The sequence below is a fragment of the Sorghum bicolor genome, chromosome 8, assembly GCF_000003195.3.
Source record: "Sorghum bicolor cultivar BTx623 chromosome 8, Sorghum_bicolor_NCBIv3, whole genome shotgun sequence".
Taxonomy (NCBI): domain Eukaryota; kingdom Viridiplantae; phylum Streptophyta; class Magnoliopsida; order Poales; family Poaceae; genus Sorghum; species Sorghum bicolor.
The window spans coordinates 5,348,908-5,369,102 of record NC_012877.2 but is presented as its reverse complement, the minus strand read 5'-3'; the positions used below and the strand labels follow the sequence as shown (position 1 = coordinate 5,369,102).

The window sequence follows — 20,195 nt, the reverse complement described above, 5'->3', positions numbered from 1 at the left end:
ATTTTCGTGATCCCTATAAAAAATAAGTAAAAGGGGAAAGGGGATGTTGAAGATGTTTTTAGGCCACATATATCATGAGGTTCTCAATAGGTGCCATAGGAGGAACCGAGGAAACAATAGGAAAAGAGCGCAACCATGTGAGGAGAAAGTGTGGCAGATAAGAGATGATAAAAGAGGAAGAAGAGAGAGAGAGAGCAGTGTGAGAGAATTGGATGATCCAATGAGGCAATGACTAACTGGTTCCAAATATCATAAAACAAGTAGCTAGTGGCTAAGATTTAGGGCTATTACTGAACCTTAGAAAATATAGTCCGCCAATACTTAGGTAACTTGCAGCCCTAATTTAGAGGGTATTACTGGACATTAACGGAGGAGAGTTGCCACATAAGGCCAATCGTAGTGGGCAGTTTCATGTGAGTCTCATCCGCATTTAGTAGACTATAATATAAGTATTTTTGCTGACATAGCAATATTTTTAAAAGAGAGAGAGAGAAGTGACTTTCATCTAGATACAACTCTCTACGAGTTATGGAATTAAACATTTATAAAACCATAGAGTGAAACTTTTTTTTATTGATGGGTGTTTCATTTCATGATATATGATAAGAATCTTAGAAATAATATCACAAAGCTCCTCACTGACTGGCCAGGCCTAAGTGAGTACCCTTTGCTATGCAAGTGCTATGGCTCTCAAGTTCTTCATTTTTTATGTTCCCCTATCTCTCTCCCCATTATAATTTCATGTCCACGTTCCATCAACTTCATTATGACCTCTTTAGCAGATACAACCAGCTAAAAATCAACTAGGGTGAATCTAAATGAAAGCAGCTAATTGTTAGTTGGATACCTAGTTAACAAATATCTCATTAGTTATTCCAACTCAGCTAATAACAACTATAAATTGCAAAAGATACTTTTGCCCTCCCGCCTACTAATGTCACAATATAAGAGGAAGGGCATTGTAGAAACCGTCGTCATTCCATCAATACATTCACCTTTTGACATGTGGATCCAAACAAAACACCCAGTCATATAGGTAGCATATGGATCAAAAATAACACATTTATCCAGCCACCAACAGTTGCTAGAGCATTTTCAAGGATCTCTCTTAATCTCATTGTTTAAATCATCACTTGGAGAGCTATTTGAGTAAATTTCATTTTTATATCTTTTTGCTCTCCAATAGATTTCTATCCTGGCGCATTCTAGAGAGCCAAGCTCACCCTCTAACTTTGGCTAGCAAAGAAAGTCCAAAATGCAGGATGACAATATTTGAATATCTAACAAAAGAAACTAGTGGATAATATTTTTCATCAAAATCTCTATTTATGTCAATAAGAAAAGGTATAGAGAGTCTTTTGAAGATGTTCTAAGATTTTATTCTGGCCCTTGGGGCCCAACTACTATCGTGCATGAGTGATGAAAGGGATATTCCCCTGTATTGTATGGAATACTCAAGGTGGATTTGCTAGTAAGGAAAATAAACTTATATTTTTTAGGAGAAAAAATAATTATACATAGTATACATAATTTTTGAGCAACATATACATAGTATATATTTTTCTTTGAGTGAGTTAGACATTTGCTAACCAATATACACAGTATATACATGTACATCCAATTGTTTAATTGGGCCAGAAGCCCACGGCTGAGCTGCCCACAAGGTCACAAGAAACAGCCTAGTGGTCAGCTTTGTTCCCTTTGCTGCTTGTTCGACACGACCATTATGAAAAATGAGTTTCGGTGATATATTATCCCACAATGGGGCTTTGCTAGCTTGCCATTATAAAACACGCCCGCTAGAATGCCATCTGATGCCCTTAAACGAAATTTTGTGACTCAGGCCTTGTTTAGTTCCAAAAAATTTTGCAAAATAGGTACTGTAGCACTTTCGTTTGTTTGTGACAAATATTGTCCAATTATGTACTAACTAGGCTCACAAGATTCATCTCATCAATTCCGACCAAACTATGCAATTAGTTTTTATTTTCGTCTATATTTAATACTCTATGCATGCGTCTAAAGATTCGATATGACAGGGAATCTAAAAAATTTTGCAAAATTTTTTAGAACTAAACAAGGCCTCATTTACCCTTGCCCTTTCCTTTTCCTTTCGTAGATGCACGCTTGGACGGAACGGGCTCGCACAAAACGGATCGAGCGCTTCTTCTCCACCCCCACGGCAGCGCCATAGCCACCAACACCCGCGACCCCTCCCATCGACAGCGAGCCCCTCTGTGCTAGCTCTCCCACGCTCGCCCGCCTCCCCATGCCCCCAACGTCCAGTGTCGCCCGTGTGGCCCACTCGCCATGGTCGTCCCAAGCTTGCCTTGGCCGCATGACTGCAGCACCTCCACGCCTGCCATGGAGTACAGCACGGCGGCGACGCTCCCAAGGGCAGCCATGGAGAACAAGTACACAATATCCCCACTAGCAGTCCGTCAACTTTGATCTCCATATCATGTACTAGGGGGTGTTTGGTTGGAGATTCAATGTTGTTAAAGTTTAACAGGTACGGTTATATTTTTATTTTATTTGACAATTAGTGTCCAATCATGGACTAATTAGGCTCAAAAAATTTATCTCGTAAATTACTCTCTAGCTGTGTTTTTAGTTTAATAAATAGTCTATATTTAGTATTTCATGCATGTGTTCAAACATTCAATGTGGTAGGCGGTAAACTTTACCACGACCAACCAAATAGGGCTGAGTACCTACAATCTACTCTTTTTGACTAGTGTTATTGTGGTGGTCTCTTTTGTCAAAGGTGAAACTGTTTATTGTTGATCCAGTCAATGTTTCATGCACACTTGCTGAGCAGTAGTCTTCGCCATTGAAAGCAGCAGTTGCTTTTGCATTCAGGTACATGGCCTTGAGTGAAGTAAATTATTAAAGCTCTCTTGTGGCCAATGCTTGGCACCCAGCCCAGAACTAAAGTCCCAAAACCATGGCGCTTGGGTTTCTAGCTTGCATACCCATCATTCTGTTGATCGCCTTGTCCACTGTGCATGGTCGTGCTGCATCTCCATCTCCAGTTCATCTGAACGGGAGCAGCTCCGACGGCATTGAGCTGCTGGCTTTCAAGGCCCAGCTCTCGGATCCTCTCGGCGTCCTTGGCAGGAACTGGACCACCGGCACGCTGTTCTGCTACTGGGTTGGCGTCCTCGTGCAGTAGGCACCGGCGGCGCGTGACCGCTGTAGAGTTACCGGGTGTTGCCCTCCAGGGAGTGCTCAGCCCTCACCTCGGTAACCTCTCTTTCCTCTCTGTGCTCAATCTCACCAACACCAGCCTCGCCGGTGCAATCCCAAGCGAGATCGGAAGGCTGTGTCGCCTCAAGCTCCTTGATCTTGGCTGCAATGCTCTGTCTGTGGCATCCCAGCCACTTTAGGAAACCTCACGAGGCTCCAAATTCTCGACCTCGAGTTCAACCAGCTGTTTGGTCCGATTCCGACAGAGCTGCAGGGCCTGCACAGCCTTGGCAGCATCAATCTCCGCCGGAATGGTCTCACAGGCCCAATTCCGGTTCATCTATTCAACAACACACATTTGCTAACTTATCTGAACATCGGCAACAACAGCCTTTCAGGGCCGATACCTGGTTGCATAGGTTCCTTACAAGTGCTCCAATACCTGAACCTGCAAGTGAACAATCTTACGGGGTTGCGCTGCCAGGCATCTACAACATTATATTTCTACACTGGGTCTTGTTGCTCTAGCCATGAACGGCTTGACCGGACCAATCCTGGGCAACCAAAGCTTCAACCTGCCACTTCTGCAGTGGTTCTCAGTCTCCTCTAATAGTTTCACTGGTAAAATTCCAATTGGACTAGCAACGTGTCGGTACCTTCAGGTTCTTGCAGGGTGATCTAGAGTTCTTGTCTGCTCTTTCCAACTGCAGAAATCTGCTGGACCTTTTTTTTTTTGAACTAAACTGGAGGGGCTTTCACCCCTACAGCATTTATTAAAAGAAGGGTTTGTGAACAGTACAAGAAAGGAGCAAAACAGAAACCAGTGATCCTAGTGGTCCTAGTGAGCCTAAACACCGGGGGCTCAAGAAACAAAAAAAGATACTAAGAAAAGCAGTGTTAAAACTGCAAAAAGAACAGCTAAGCTAGATTTGCTATCCATTGTTCAGCAAGGGGGAGGTAGTCCTTCCTTAGTCTAAGAAGCAGCAGCTGAAACTCTTCTTTGAAGGAATGCTTGGCCCCAAGTAAGGATGGCTGCAATTGTCTAAAAATTTGATCATTCCTCGACTTCCAAATTGACCAAGCCATTAGAATTATTATTTCCATGAAGAAAGGAACTCCAAGCTGGTTCCTGAAGCTCAGCAGAAACTCGAAGGGGTCTGGATATTGAGCTATGTGGATGTTGATTGCACCCCAACACTGGGCCGCAAATGGGCACTCAAGGAAAAGATGGAGCAAAGACTCTTCTGTATTGTTATTGCACAGAACACAGGTAAAATCTTGAAGGACCATATTCTTCCTTTTGAGCAATTCCCTGGTACTTATTCTGTCCTTCATTAGCAGCCAAAAAAATACTTTATGTTTGCACTGACAGGCCGATGCCCACAACCAGTTGTAGGCAGGGTGTACTCTCTGGTTTCCACTAAGATGCTTGTAGGTTTTCTTCACCGAGAAATCTTTCGAGTTCCAGATATATTTCCACTTGTCATGATCCTCCTTGAAATTCATTGGAATTATTTCACTGGGAGCCTTCCAGGTTTTGTGGGGAACCTATCAACCAAGTTGCAATACTTCATTGCACGTGACAACAAGTTAACTGGTGAGATTCCAGCTGCCATTTCGAATTTAACTTCTTTGCTTGATCTAGATCTTAATGGTAACCAGTTGCATTGTTCCATTCCAGAGCCAATCATGATAATAAACAGTCTCCAATTGCTCCAGCTTGGTCAAAATAGATTCTCTGGCTCCATGCCCTCAAATATTGGAATGTTAGCTAATATATATAGTGATGTTATACCTTCAAAGCAACGAATTTTCTAGCTCCATGCCCAAGGGCATTGGTAACCTCACCAAGTTAGAGTACCTATTCTTATTTGATAACAAGTTAACATCGGTTGTACCGCTGAGCTTATTCCATCTTGATAACCTCCTCCAGCTAGATCTATCTCAAAACTTGTTGAGTGGTATATTACCAGTTGATATAAGCTAAGCAGATTGATGCTATTGATTTCTCAGTCAATCGCTTTGGTGGAAGTCTCCCAGATTCAATAGGGAAAATTCAGATGATAACACATTTGAACCTATCAGTCAATTCATTCAATGGCACGATTCCCAACTCATTGAACAAACTAACGAACTTGCATATTCTGGACCTGTCCCATAACAATATTTCTGGCACAATCCCGGAGTACTTGGCCAATTTTTCCATCCTCTCTAGTTTAGATTTGTCCTACAATAAGCTGCAAGGTCATATACCAGAAAGAGGTGTATTCTCAAACATCACTCTGGAGTCCTTGGTGGGGAACTCCGGACTACTATGTGGTGGCGCTTCCTGCTTAGGGTTTCCACCATGCCGAACCAAATCTCCCAGACGCAACCGCCACTTGCTAACATATTTGCTTCCAACTGCAATTGTCATAGCTGTTGGAGCTCTCGCTTTCACTTCCTGCCTATGTGTAATGGTGACCAAGAAAGCTAGGAAGCATCGTCAAGGAAGTTCTGCTGGTATGGTTGACGTCATGCATGATCGATAACCATCTGTTAGTCTTAGTCTCCTACCATGAGCTGGTTCGTGCCACTGAAAAATTCAGTGAGGGCAACATGTTAGGCTCTGGAAGCTTTGGGAAAGTTTATAAGGGCCAGCTGAGTGATGATTTGGTGGTTGCCGTAAAAGTTATACACAAGCATTTGGATCAAGCCTTTGCAAGCTTTGATGCTGAATGCCATGTGCTTCGGATGGCTCGGCATCACAACCTGATAAAGATACTCAACACTTGTTCTAACCTAGACTTCAGAGCCCTGGTGCTTCAATACATGTCCAATGGGAGCTTAGAGGCGCTCCTGCACTCTGAAGGACGTATGCATTTGAGGTTTCTCGAGAGGCTGAACATCATGCTAGATGTGTCGATGGCAATGGAGTATCTACACCATGAGCACTGTGAGGTGGTTCTACACTGCGATTTGAAGCCTAGCTGTTAGAAATCGACGTATAGAAATATAAAGTAAACGAAATCAATCACAGCGGAGACACACGATTTACGTGGAAAACCCCTCCAATGCGAAGGGGAAAAACCACGGGCGCCAGCCATCAACTCTTCTCACTATTTTCAAGTGTCGGGTTACAAGTTACAACACCATGCGGTGGCTTACAAGAGAATGAAATATATAGTCATCTTGGTGGAACTCTATTCTGAGCAAATGACTATTCATAGCCTATGCATGCCATCCAACAATATTACTTCATGGCTGTGCGCAAGGAGTGTGACGAAGATCACGCATCTCTCTTGAAGACCATGACCTTGCGAATGTCATGCAACCACATTTCTTTTGCCAACCATAGCCATACAATGTGCATGCAATTCCTTCACGCACATATGCTATTCATAGAGAAAGCATCACGTTGAATTTGGAACACTTCAACAAACTCCACCTTGAGACAAATTCATCTTGTATCATAAATCAACACCTTCATCTTGAACATAACATAGAAAAATATTGCTAGCGCCAAATAGCCTCTTAGGCTAATCCACTAAACCAACTAAGCTTGAGCACAGCTCAAACTTAGCAACAGGGACAGGTTTAGTCATCATATCAGCAGGATTATCATGAGTACTGATCTTGCATACCTTCAGCTTACCTTCTTCAATCACATCACGCACAAAATGATACTTGATATCAATGTGCTTAGTTCTCTCATGGAATATCTGATCTTTAGTGAGGTAAATTGCACTTTGACTATCACAATGCAAACTTATGCAAGATTCAACTCCACACAGCTCAGCGTACAAACCTTTTAGCCAAATTAATTCTTTGCACGCTTCACAAATAGCCATATATTCTGCTTCAGTAGTAGACAAAGCAACAACAGACTGTAAAGTAGCCCTCCAACTCACAGCACAACTGTCAACAGTAAACATATAACCTGTAAGTGATCTTCGCCTGTCCAGATCAGCAGCATAATCTGAATCCACATAACCAATGAGACCCTTATCAGTTCTTCCAAACTTCAAACTGGAATCTGCTGTGCCTCTGAGGTACGTGAAAATCTACTGAACTGCCCTCCAATGTTCTTTACCAGGATTAGACATATATCTGCTAACAAGACTCATAGCATATGATAAATTTGGACGAGAGCAAATCATGGCATACATCAAAGACCCAACAGCACTAGAATATGGAACCCTTGACATGTAATCAGTCTCTGCATCTGTACTAGGACACTGAGCAGCTGACAACTTAAATTGAGGTGCAATAGGGGTACTAACAGCCTTAGCATTCTGCATGTTGAAACGCTGAAGAACTTTCTTGATATAATTTTGTTGACTTAGAAATAGCAAACCAGATTTTCTGTCTCTACTAATTTCCATACCAAGAATTTTCTTAGCACTACCAAGATCTTTCATATCAAACTCACTACTCAATAACTTCTTTAACCTAGTGATTTCAATCTTACGCTTGGCAGCAATCAACATATCATCAACATATAACAACAAATATATAGGTGATCCATTAACATGCTTGATGTATACACAACTATCATATTTAGATCTTTTAAAACTGTGTGACAACATAAATGAATCAAACCTCTTGTTCCACTGACGAGGGGACTGTTTCAAACCATACAAGGATCGCTTCAACTTGCACACATATTTCTCCTTGCCAGGCACTATGAACCCTTCCGGTTGGTCCATGTATATGTCCTCCTCAAGCTCTCCATGTAAAAACGCAGTCTTCACATCTAACTGCTCAAGCTCAAGATCATGTGAAGCAACAATACTTAGGAAAGTACGAATTGAACTACGTTTTACCACTGGAGAGAATACATCATTATAGTCAACACCCAGAATTTGACTATATCCTTTGGCTACTAACCTTGCCTTGTACTTTGGAGGCTCACTTGGAGATAAACCCTCCTTTCTCTTGAAGATCCATTTGCAGTTGATGGTCTTCTCTTTCTTAGGCAAAGGTACTACCTCCCATGTACTGTTCTTCTCAAGAGACTACATCTCCTCATGCATAGCAGAAATCCAATTTTCACTATCACCACAACGAACAGCCTCTTTGTAGGTTGCTGGCTCATGAACATTCTCCACCTGTTCAGCACAACTCAAAGCATAGTAAGACAAATTACATTCTTCAATGAGACGTTTGGGAGGTACAACTGTCCTTTTTGACTTGCTTTGAGCAATAGGTAAATCCTCCTCTTGCTGCAAAATAGGAGTTTGCTGAACATCATCATGAGCATCATCATCAGCAACATCATTAGCATGGTCATCATGCTCATCAACATGCTCCACCTGTATGTGTATATCATCATCAACATGCTCCACCTGCATGCGCATACACTGCAGCTCTGTTTTTGGAACATGATCTGAGGGCAAATTGTCAGTAAACATCACAGATTCGTTGAAAACAACACTTCTGCTCATAAAAGTCTTTCCTGTATCGGGATTCCACAGTTTATAACCCTTGACTCCCGAGCTATAACCAAGAAAAAGACACTTAACAGCTCTAGGCTCTAATTTTCCATTATCAACATGAGCATAAGGAGTGCATCCAAAAACTTTCAACTGTGAATAATCTGCAGGTGTACCAGACCATACCTCAATAGGAGTTTTCTTATTAAGTGGAATAGAAGGCGACCTGTTTATCAAGTAACAGGCAGTATTTGCAGCTTCAGCCCAAAACTGCTTGCTCATCGTGGCATTAGACAGCATGCAACGGGCCTTGGATATGATGGTTCTATTCATACGTTCAGCCACACCATTCTGATGTGGAGTATGGGGTATGGTGTGATGCCGAACAATACCTTCCTGTTTGCAATAATCATTAAAGGCATACGAACAAAATTCTCCACCATTATCAGTACGAAGCAATTTTACCTTCCTTTCAGTTTGCCTTTCTATCATTACTTTCCAGTTCTTAAAAGCATCAAAAGTATCATCTTTATGTTTCAGAAAATAAGGCCAAACCCTTCTAGAGTAATCATCAATAATTGTAAGCATATAACGAGCACCACCAAGTGAGGGCTTCTTAGAAGGACCCCACAAATCAGTATGAACATAATCAAGAGTACCTTTTGTGGTGTGAACCGAAGTGTTAAAGTGTACCCTTTTATGCTTCCCGAAAATACAATACTCACAAAATTTCATGTTACTCGGAGTGCAGCCCTTCAACAAGTTTCTCTTCACCAATTCTGCCATACCAAGTTTACTCATATGTCTCAAACGCATATGCCAAAGGTTAGTTTTACTATGTTCATCATTAGTAACAGCGGAAGCAATAGAATCAGAACCAGGTAAAGTACACCCTCTAAGGACATATAAATGTGCAGAATTCATATCACCTTTTAGGCAAACAAGAGAACCTTTAGATACCTTTAGAACGCCATTTGAACCGGAATATTTGTAACCTTCTGCATCTAGCGTGCTCAATGAGATAAGATTTCTAGACATCCCTAGAATATACCTGACATTCTTCAGTATGCGTGTCATGCCATCATCAGTCTTGATCTGAACTGATCCTATTCCCACGATCTCACATGGGTTATCATCTCCCATCCGCACAACATTCCCTTTCTGCACAGGCTCATATGAACTAAACCAATTTCTGTTAGTGCAAATATGAAATGAACATGCGGAATCAAGAATCCATTCATCATGACTTGCAACACAACCAGCAAATACTACCAGACAATCTCCAGAATCATCATCAGAAGCAGCAGCAGCAACAATAGAGACCTTACCAGCCGACTTGTTGTTTTTCTTCTCCTTATTCTTTAGTTTTCTGCAGTCCTCAACATTATGATTTTTCAACTTGCAGTAAACATAGAATTTTTTATTACCAGGCGGCTTGGACTTTGAACGGCCTCTCCATCGTAGCTCTTGTCACGACTATCATTGGAGTATCTATGCTCTGATCTGCCTCTCACATGCAAAGCTTCGCCCTTGGAGGACGACGACCCGTCATACTGCACCATGCCTTTCATCTTCTCCCTAGACTGGAGAGCCTCATAAACTTCCTTTAGGGTTAGTTCATCACGGCTTAAAAGTATGGTGTCACGGAAATTTGCATACGAATTTGGCAATGAACATAGAAGTAAAAGACCTAAGTCCTCATCATCATACTTCACCTCCATCGACACTAGATCAGCCACAATCTTCTTGAATTCAGCGATGTGGGTCATCACCGAATCCTCCTCCTTCATCTTTAGAGTGAACAGCTTCATCTTCATCTGCATCTTACTGGTTAAATCCTTGGACCTACAGATCGGTTCCAGTTTCAGCCATAGTTCTGCAGAAGTTTTCTCCTTCAAACACTCCTGCAAAATATCATTATGAAGATATAGCTGGATTAGTGCGAGCGCCTTCTGATCCTTGCGGGTCTCCTCAGGAGTCCACTCGGCCTTCCTCTTGCCGAAATTATCCAGCGCCTCATCATAGTCATGAGTCTGCGCCAGAATCCCCCGCATCTTGACTTGCCATAGCGAGAACCGTGTGTCGTAGTTCAACAGCGGAAGATCGAACTTCATCGACGTCGACATGAACCCTAATAGCAACCAAAGCTCTGGTACCACTTGTTAGAAATCGACGTATAGAAATATAAAGTAAACGAAATCAATCACAGCGGAGACACACGATTTACGTGGAAAACCCCTCCAATGCGAAGGGAAAAAACCACGGGCGCCAGCCAGCAACTCTTCTTACTATTTTCAAGTGTCGGGTTACAAGTTACAACACCATGCGGTGGCTTACAAGAGAATGAAATATATAGTCATCTTGGTGGAACTCTATTCTGAGCAAATGACTATTCATAGCCTATGCATGCCATCCAACAATATTACTCCATGGCTGTGCGCAAGGAGTGTGACGAAGATCACGCATCTCTCTTGAAGACCATGACCTTGCGAATGTCATGCAACCACATTTCTTTTGTCAACCATAGCCATACAATGTGCATGCAATTCCTTCACGCACATATGCTATTCATAGAGAAAGCATCACGTTGAATTTAGAACACTTCAACACTAGCAACATACTATTTGATGAGGACATGACTGCACATGTGGCGGATTTTGGGATTGCAAGGTTGCTGCTTGGTGGTGATAGTTCCATGATCTCTGCAAGCATGCCTGGAACAGTTGGGTACATGGCACCAGGTACTTGTTGCTGCTGTTATACTCTACTAATTAAATCAATTTTGTTAATTGCCTGGTCATCGATCGTGTCTTAAAAAAATTATTGACGATTATTCATGCTACAACTTTTATACCTATGATTTCTTGATGAGCAGAGTACGGTTCTCTTGGAAAGGCATCATGGATGAGCGACGTGTTCAGCTATGGGATCATGCTACTTGAAGTGTTCACAGGGAAGAGACCCACAGATGGTATGTTCGTTGGAGAATTGAGCATCAGGCAGTGGGTCCATCAAGCATTTCCCGGACATCTTGTTGACGTGGTGGATGATGGTCTACTACATGGTCATGATGGCTCTTGTTGTACCAGTAATCTGGATGGCTTTCTTGTGGCAGTGTTTCAGTTGGGGTTGTTCTGCTTGTCTGAGTCGCCTGAGCACAGAACGACAATGAGCAATGTGGTGGTGACACTGAAGAAGATCAGAATGGATTATATCAAATCGACACAAGATGCTCATGATTCTAATGAATGATCCCCTCACTTGTATACGTGCACGTAAGAATAATATGGACACAGTGGTATACCCAGAAAAGCAACAAATATGCAGAGTTGGGGATTGTTAGGAATGACAAGGAGCTCAATGATGATGCAATTCAAAAATATGTGTGTGAAAGAACTATTGCCAGCAGACCTCCTTGAGTCACTTGAGTCACTCAGTATTATGGTGGACTGTAAGCTGGCTAAATGCTGATGTGGAGGAGAGAAGGGAGGAGAGAGAGGAGAAGCAGGCTGTAATAAGCTTACAGCCAGCTTAGACACAAAAACCAAGAAACTTTATGAGAGAGATAAGTGGGCCATGTATTAATAGTGAATAGCTAAATATTGTATGAGTGGACTTGCTCTCATGTGTACAAAAGGTCGTGCTTTCTGAGATCTTGTGACGGGGATCTCTTTTCCTCTTCGCTTCGTTGTTAATGTTGTCAGTTTAGTTAATGTTGCCTTGTTGTTTACCTTGGTAGTTGCTTTCTTTGTCGTTGGTTTCGTCGCCGTTCACTTGTCTTAGGTTTGTTGATGTTGCATTGTTGTATTACCAATGTGGGCTTCTTCTTTTTAATATAATCGGCAGGAGCTGATCTCTGGCCTAATTTGTTTGTTTTTTAAAAAAACAACGAACAAGACGATGCTAGACTGGAGAAAAAAGTGCTGAATTGATTAGAAATGAATTGCTCGCTCCGTACATGAAAGAATCAATTTTTAGAGTTATCTTAAGTCAATTTTTTTAAACTTTGACTAAATTTCTAGAAAAAAAATGTTAAGATTTATGGTATCAAATTAGTATCATTAGATTCATCATAGAATATATTTTCATATGATGCACATTTCATAGATGTTGTTACTCTTTTCTATAAAGTTAGTCAAACTTAACAAAATTTGACTAGTACAGGTTTTAGAAATTGATTCTTTCGTGGACGGAGAAAGTAAGTCTAAATTCTTAGTAGATGTATGGATTTTAATCTAATGTCAAGACCGGTGCTGCAGCCATTGTCCGTTAGTAGTGCAAGATAACACAGTAGAAAATAAATTGGGGTGTGTGTGGTGTGTGTGTGGTGGGGAGGGGGGGGGGGGGAGGACAAAGACCCTTATCAGATTGTATTACAACTTTCCTATGCCTCTATCTTTCTTTTACAATGAACCAATAATATGGCATGCCATGTAGCTGTCTCTCACAAACGATCGAATATAGCAAAAAATTGGCAATACAAAAAGGTGCCATATACGTAGTTCATAACAGCGAGCAAGCAGTCACACATCAGCATCTCTTTGGAGTACCAGTTATAAAGGCATTTCCAGCCGACGTACCTTCTTGTCTGTGCTTGTCCATATTCAAGTGCGGAGACAGGACCTGTGCGGTCGGTCATATGAACTAGAATTCGGCAAATGATTGTGGATCCTAGAGACCCAACAGTGATGACACCTATTACTGTCCGGTGGAACTTTAACCCGGCAATGATATACCAATACCTGATCGTACTTAACCTGGCAGCGACATAATGACATTACTGTCTGGTTTTTTAATTGACCTGACGGTGGTCATTCACCTTAGCTTGTTCGTTTGAGCTTATCAGTCTACTATACTTTTTGTTATGACTTATCAGCCAAATGAACCCCACTCCATAAACAGTTAAGGTCCCGTGCTTGTAGTTTCATATGAATCCTGTGGGGGTATAAACCCCTATACCCTTACGGCCAGACTTGGGCTAGGAGGCTTGGCCCATTACGAGACGAGTTCGAGGCTTGATCCAGCTGCTCGGAGTTTCGCGCAAGGAAACAAGACGTGGAGATCAAACCAGATTCTAGTCGGTTAGAATAGGAATTGATATCGTGTCATCTATGGCAATTGTAACCGACTAGGATTAGTTTCCAGATCTGTAACCCTGTCCTCTGAACTATATAAGGAGAGGCAAGGGACCCCCCTAAGACAATTCATCTCAACTCAACACAATCCAATACAATCAGACGCAGGACGTAGGTATTACGCCCACACGGCAGCCGAACCTGGATAAAAACCTTGTCCGTGTCTTGCGTCACCATCAAGTTCGTAGCTTGCACACCTGTCTGCCGATAAACTACAACCGTGGGTATACCCTAGGGTAGACTGCCGACTAGCTTTCGTCGACAGTGGCGCGCCAGGTAGGGGGTGTGCGTACAGCTTCCCAGACGAACAAGATGGTCATCATCCCAACTTCCGCGGCCGTGGCTGAAGGCCTCACGTTCACTGTTGGGCAGATCACTTGGACAACTCGCGACGGCGGCCTTACGACCACGACTCTGGAAGAAACTCAGATCCAATCTGGGACAACAAAGGCGTCGACTCCGATCACGCCGACCCCGAGGGCCCGACCTCCGCTCCCTCGCTACAAGGCAAAGCGAGTCGACAACTCGGATCTTCTTCAAGCCCTCGATCGCGCCGACCACAAACTTCTCGAAGCCTCCAACCTGGTGGATTCGATTTCACGCAAGCCCGATCAAGCGGCAACTTCAAATTTTTTTCGACTCCCATCGACCAACTCGTGTCACCACGCACGAACGACTGGAGACATTCTTGACGATAACATCGACCACCGCGGGACGGACTGTCAAGTTCAAGACAGCCTCACCAGACCAAAACTTCCCTCATGGTCTGAGCAACGCGGCTAATCAATTTTCGCGGCATACCGATTCTCTATTCGGGAAGATGGGATTGTCGCCGGGGCAAACCAGTAGGTCAGCTCGTCACTTTGTCAACATGGTATCCATCCGAACTCTACCAGACGACAAGGCCACCAACACAAACTCTAGCACAGGATCTGTCCCTACCGAGATTTTACACCACGAGGACGAAGACTACTGCTTGGATCTACCACCTTACCCCCGGGTTTTTCTCGCTTTCCCGTCTTTCCACCTCGACGAGGAGATCTGGTTTTCAACGTCAGCAATGACGAACCAGTTGTTAACGGCGAAACCGACGAACAAAGACAACAGCACGAACAGCGCAACGCCGATCGTGCTCAGCGGCGAGCAGATGAGGAGCGGCAATTAACTCCAAACAACCTTGACGATGCTTTTGACATGGTTGGAAATCAGCAAGTGTTCAAGACACCAAGTGCCAACGTGGCCGTCGCCATGGCAAATCTTGATCGACTTCCGGATACTCCAGAATATCAGGACGTTCGTACCAACATACGAGCGCATCTGATCGCGACCATAGGACAGACCGCTACTCTGCTCAAAAGGGTCCAAGCCGTCTCCTATACGGAGGTCACCTCTGACCAGACTCATCGCAGCCGCACCTCACCGTGACCCGGTGGACACCGTCGTAGCCGTTCACCTATCAATAATCAAAGGAAGGACACCCATCGCGACAATCGTGGTCGGGACGCTGACAGTTACCACGAACAAAGACGCAGACATGGTCAGGAGGTGAACCAAGACCGAGATCTACGACACAACATCCCTCCTAAGGATGTCCGCGAGCGCATCAACAGGCGCATTACAGAACGAGCAGTACACGAAAACGTGCGACGCATCGAGTACGATGCAGCACATGGCCCCCCCGGCCTAAAACAGTTCTCCTCACACCTTCGCCAAGTCGTATGGCCCCGCAACTTCAAGCTTGAGAAGCTTAAAAAGTACGATGGCAAGGAGAATCCCGAAAACTGGATCACTCTTTACGAGATCGCAGTCCGATCAGCAGTAGGGGACGAGCACGTCATGGCAAATTACTTCCCACTCGTCCTCGACCAAGCTGGCCACCAATGGCTCCTTGGTCTACTCGAAGACTCTTTCGATTCTTGGGAGGAATTACGCCAGGCGTTTATTGATAATTTCATTGCTACCTGCGAGCAGCCTAGAAACAAATACGATCTCGAGAGGATAAGGGACAGGAAGAATGAGCCCTTGCGCGATTACATCCGACGCTTCTCGGATATGCGCCTCAAGATTCCGAAGATTTCTCATGACGAGGCCATATCGGTCTTCATCAAGGGCCTACGCTTCCACGAAGCATTAAGAAGCAAGCTACTGCGCAAAAGGCCGACCACGGTCGCCGAGCTCCTCACCACGGCCAAAAACTACGCCGACGCCGACGACGCAGAAAAGCTCATCCGAGAAGATGTAAGAGGAGCCGAGCAGCCTCCCCGCCGAGACGACAGCCGTGGGCATTTTGACAACCGGAATCCTCGCCGCGGTGACAACCGCGACCACCGAGAAGGGTGGGACAGGCGTCGTGAAAATCGTGACGATTTCAGAGGCAAGCGACCTTGCGACAACGATCACGAGGTGAACATAGTCAAGTGTCCCAATGGACGACGAGACTACCGGGAAGACTACAACAAGATGCTGAAAGGACCGTGACAACTCCATCCAAAGTCCAACCACACGATGGAAGAATGTTGTGTCCTCAAAAGCATCTACACACAGCGGACCACATAGGGAGATGCCGCCAAGAAAAACGGGAAACAGGACAGACGGAGTCAGGAAGACGAAGACGATGACCAGGATAGGGACCCACGGCACCAATATGTCAGTCCCACCGACGTGGTACACTCCATCTTTGGAGACAAAGTCTCCATTGAGTCAAAACGAGAAAGAAAGCTCTTGAAGCGGGCATGCCTTAATGTGGACAGCGCTGATGGTTTGATCGCCGATCCTAAATTCCCTCCCTGGTTGCACTGAGAGATTTCCTTCAACAGGCAGGACCAGTGGGCCGCCATCCTAGAACCAGGGCGCTTCCCGTTGATCCTGGACCCGTGCATCAACAGCGTCAGGTTCGAGCGTGTGCTCGTTGACGGGGGTAGCTCCATCGATATCCTGTTCCGCAACAGCTTGCCTGCTCTCAAGCTAACTCCGGCGTAGCTGAAACCGTATGACGCTTAGTTCCGGGGCGGCTTGCCGGGTCAAAGTTCAGTACCCCTTGGCCAGATAACGCTGCCCGTCCAGTTCGGAACGCCAGACCACTTCCGTACAGAGTTCGTCAACTTTGTGGTCGCCGACTTGGATGGGACCTACCACGCAATCCTAGGTCGTCCTTCGCTTACCAAGTTCATGGCAGTTCCACACTACTCATACCTAGTCCTCAAGATGCCGACCGAGAAGGGCATCTTAACCGTAAGAGGCAACGTCTACACCGTGTACACTTGCGAAGAAGAAAGCTTCAAGATCACCGAGGCAATTGACCTCTCGATTCGCATGGCAGGAACTGTAGCACAAGCCACTGAAATCCCACCCGACCAGCTCCAACTACCCGAGCAGGAGACTCCAAGAAAAAGCTCCAAGTCCAAGGAGCATAAGGAAGTACAACTAGTCGACGGCAGCCGAGAGAAGACGGCTCTCATCGGAGCCAATCTGGACGCCAAATAGGAAGACGCGCTCGTCATGTTTTCTAACGGACAACGTGAGCGTTTTCACAAGGAAACCCGCAGACATACCCGGCGTCCCATGAAGCCTGATCGAGCACTCCTTAAATGTCTCGAAGACCGCAAGACCTATCAAGCAGAAGCTACGACGGTTCGCTCGTGAAAAAAGGAGGCTATTAGGACACATATTACACGACTTTTAGTAGCCGGGTTTATTAAAGAAGTGTATCACCCCGATTGGCTCGTCAATCCGGTCCTTGTAAGAAAAAAGAATAATGAATGGAGAATGTGTGTTGATTACACTGATCTCAATAAAACACTGTCCTAAAGATCCTTTCAGTCTCCCTCGTATAGACGAGGTGGTCGATTCAACGACTGGATGCGAACTACTCTCTTTTCTCGACTGCTACTCTAGTTATCACCAGATCTCGCTAAAGGAAGACGACCAGATCAAAACTTCCTTCATCACTCCTTTCGGTGCGTATTGCTACACCACCATGTCCTTCGGACTCAAAAACGCCGGAGCCACCTATCAACGCGCTATTCAGCAATGCCTCCACGACGAGATACGTGATGACCTCATCGAGGCTTACGTCGATGACGTTGTCGTCAAAACCAAGGACGCAAGCACCCTGATCGACAACTTAGACCGCACTTTTAAAGTGCTAAATAAATAAAAGTGGAAGCTTAACCCCAAAAAATGCATCTTTGGGGTTCCCTATGGTATACTGCTCGCCAACGTCGTCAGTCGCGATGGCATACGGCCAAACCCCTCAAAAGTCAAGGCGGTGCTCGATATGCGACCACCCAAGAACGTAAAAGACGTTCAAAAGCTCACGGGGTGCATGTCTGCTCTCGGCCGGTTTATCTCCAGGCTGGGGAAAAAGGGCTTCCCTTCTTTAGACTTCTAAAAGCATCGAAAAAATTCTCCTGGACAGAAGAGGCCAACGCTGCATTCACCTAGCTCAAAACTTTCCTCACCTCACCACTCGTCCTCACCGCACCTCAATCTAAGGAGGACCTACTCCTCTATATAGCAGCAACTGATCGGGTCGTTTCCACAGTGCTCGTGGTCGAGCGGGACGAACAAGGCCGCATCTACAAAGTCTAGAGACTAGTATACTTCATAAGCGAAGTCCTAAATGAGTCTAAGACTAGGTATCCCCAGATACAAAAATTAATCTACGCCATCTTAATTTCCTCAAGGAAGCTGAAGCACTATATACTTCGATGGCCATCGCGTCTTAGTTACCACGAGTTTTCCGTTGGGGGACATCCTGCGCAACAAGGACGCCAACGACAGGATTGTAAAATGGGCTATGGAGCTATGTCCATTTTTGTTAGACTTCTAGAGTCGAACAACCGTCAAGTCTCAAGCCCTGGTCGTTTCATCGCAGAATGGACAGATCTCAACGCACCACCCCCTCCAGATGTCTTCGATCACTGGTCAATGTTCTTCGATGGGTCTTTAAACATCAATGGCGCTGGTGCCGGCATCCTTTTCATTTCACCAAACAAGGACAAACTACGCTACGTGATCTCTGTGATCTCTGTGAGAGAGGAACTCTTTTTCTGGAGAAATCCCTCCACAAACATCTTCTCTTTATAGTCAAAACAAGATGATGTACTACAGATACTAGAAGAATGTTCATGAAGATAGAGGCACGCTGAAGCTAGGGTGCACTAGGAGCAATGCTAGCATGATCCGGTTAGTTATTAGACGGAGTCACATTTGAGCGAGAGGCATTAGGGCGTCCCCAACGGTGGTACAGTCAGCTAGCTAGGAGGAACATCTGCCCAATCTAGAAGAAAGAGAAACGAAGAACTCATCTCGCTAGCGATGAACCAAGAGCTTAGCTCGCACGTTTTTCAAGAAAATTTCACTCACTAACATACTTTACCACTATCTACTTTTTATTATTTAATTGTTTTCGGGCTCCAGGTCAACTAGCTATTAAAAAGGTTATTGGGGACGCCCTTAGTGACTCGTCCGCCGCTCCAATATGCTCTTGCACCTTTGATACCCCACTCGGCCACTTGGATGCTAGATAAATATTCATGGGGTTGGCTATAATATAATGTTTTTCTAGATTTCGATGCTAACATTGGTCTAGTGAGGAGAATGTTGTAACTTTTCTCTAAAAGTCTTTGTTATCCTATATGTAATATTTTTAAGGTCTCTATTACTGTTATGATATAAAACCTCTGCATCCTAATTTTATTATCCGCGAGTTTTAGAAATTTTTGGAATAACACACTATTTTTTATAGTTCAAAGTAATTTTGTGTGTGCATATCAAAAAAAATTCAAAATTAAACTGCATGCACCCAATAAAATTCAAAAAATACAAAAAAATTATATTTAAGACCATATGGTTCATTTAATTATTCGTCGGATACCCCCCATCTCCAAATAAATCGATTCCTAGAATCCATACCAACCAAACTTTTTTAAGTTTAACTAACTTTATAGAAAATAGAAACAAAATATATGATATAAAATGAGCACCTTATGAAAATATATTTAATGGTAAATCTAATGTTACTAATTTGAAATTATAAATCTTAATGTTTTTTTCTAGAAATTCGACTAAAATTTTAAAAGTTTGACTTATGACAACTCTAGAAATCTATTTGTTTAGGGGTAGAGGGAGTATAAAAAATGAATTGGTTTACAAGGATAATTTAACATTTTGTGTCCAGATTACCACTAATTAATGCTAATACCACCTAAAAGCGGCCCCCCAAAAAATAAAAAACACGCATATTTTGGGTGTATACGCTTGCTGTAAACTTTTTAAACAGCTTTAATAAATGGAGCATATACATTATTTACAACATAGATACACTTTGACCCCATTTGGCAGGGCTTCTCTGCTTCAAAAGTCGTTTGGAGCCGTTTTCTACCAAACGGCGTAAAATGAAATGACTCCACCGATGAAGCCCCTAAAACGTGCTCTCATAGAGCCTTTAGGTATG

At 43.9% G+C, this 20,195-nt stretch overlaps 1 pseudogene; it reads left to right on the top strand.

The window, feature by feature from the left end:
- On the top strand, positions 2,546-12,468 carry LOC8058869 (annotated as a pseudogene).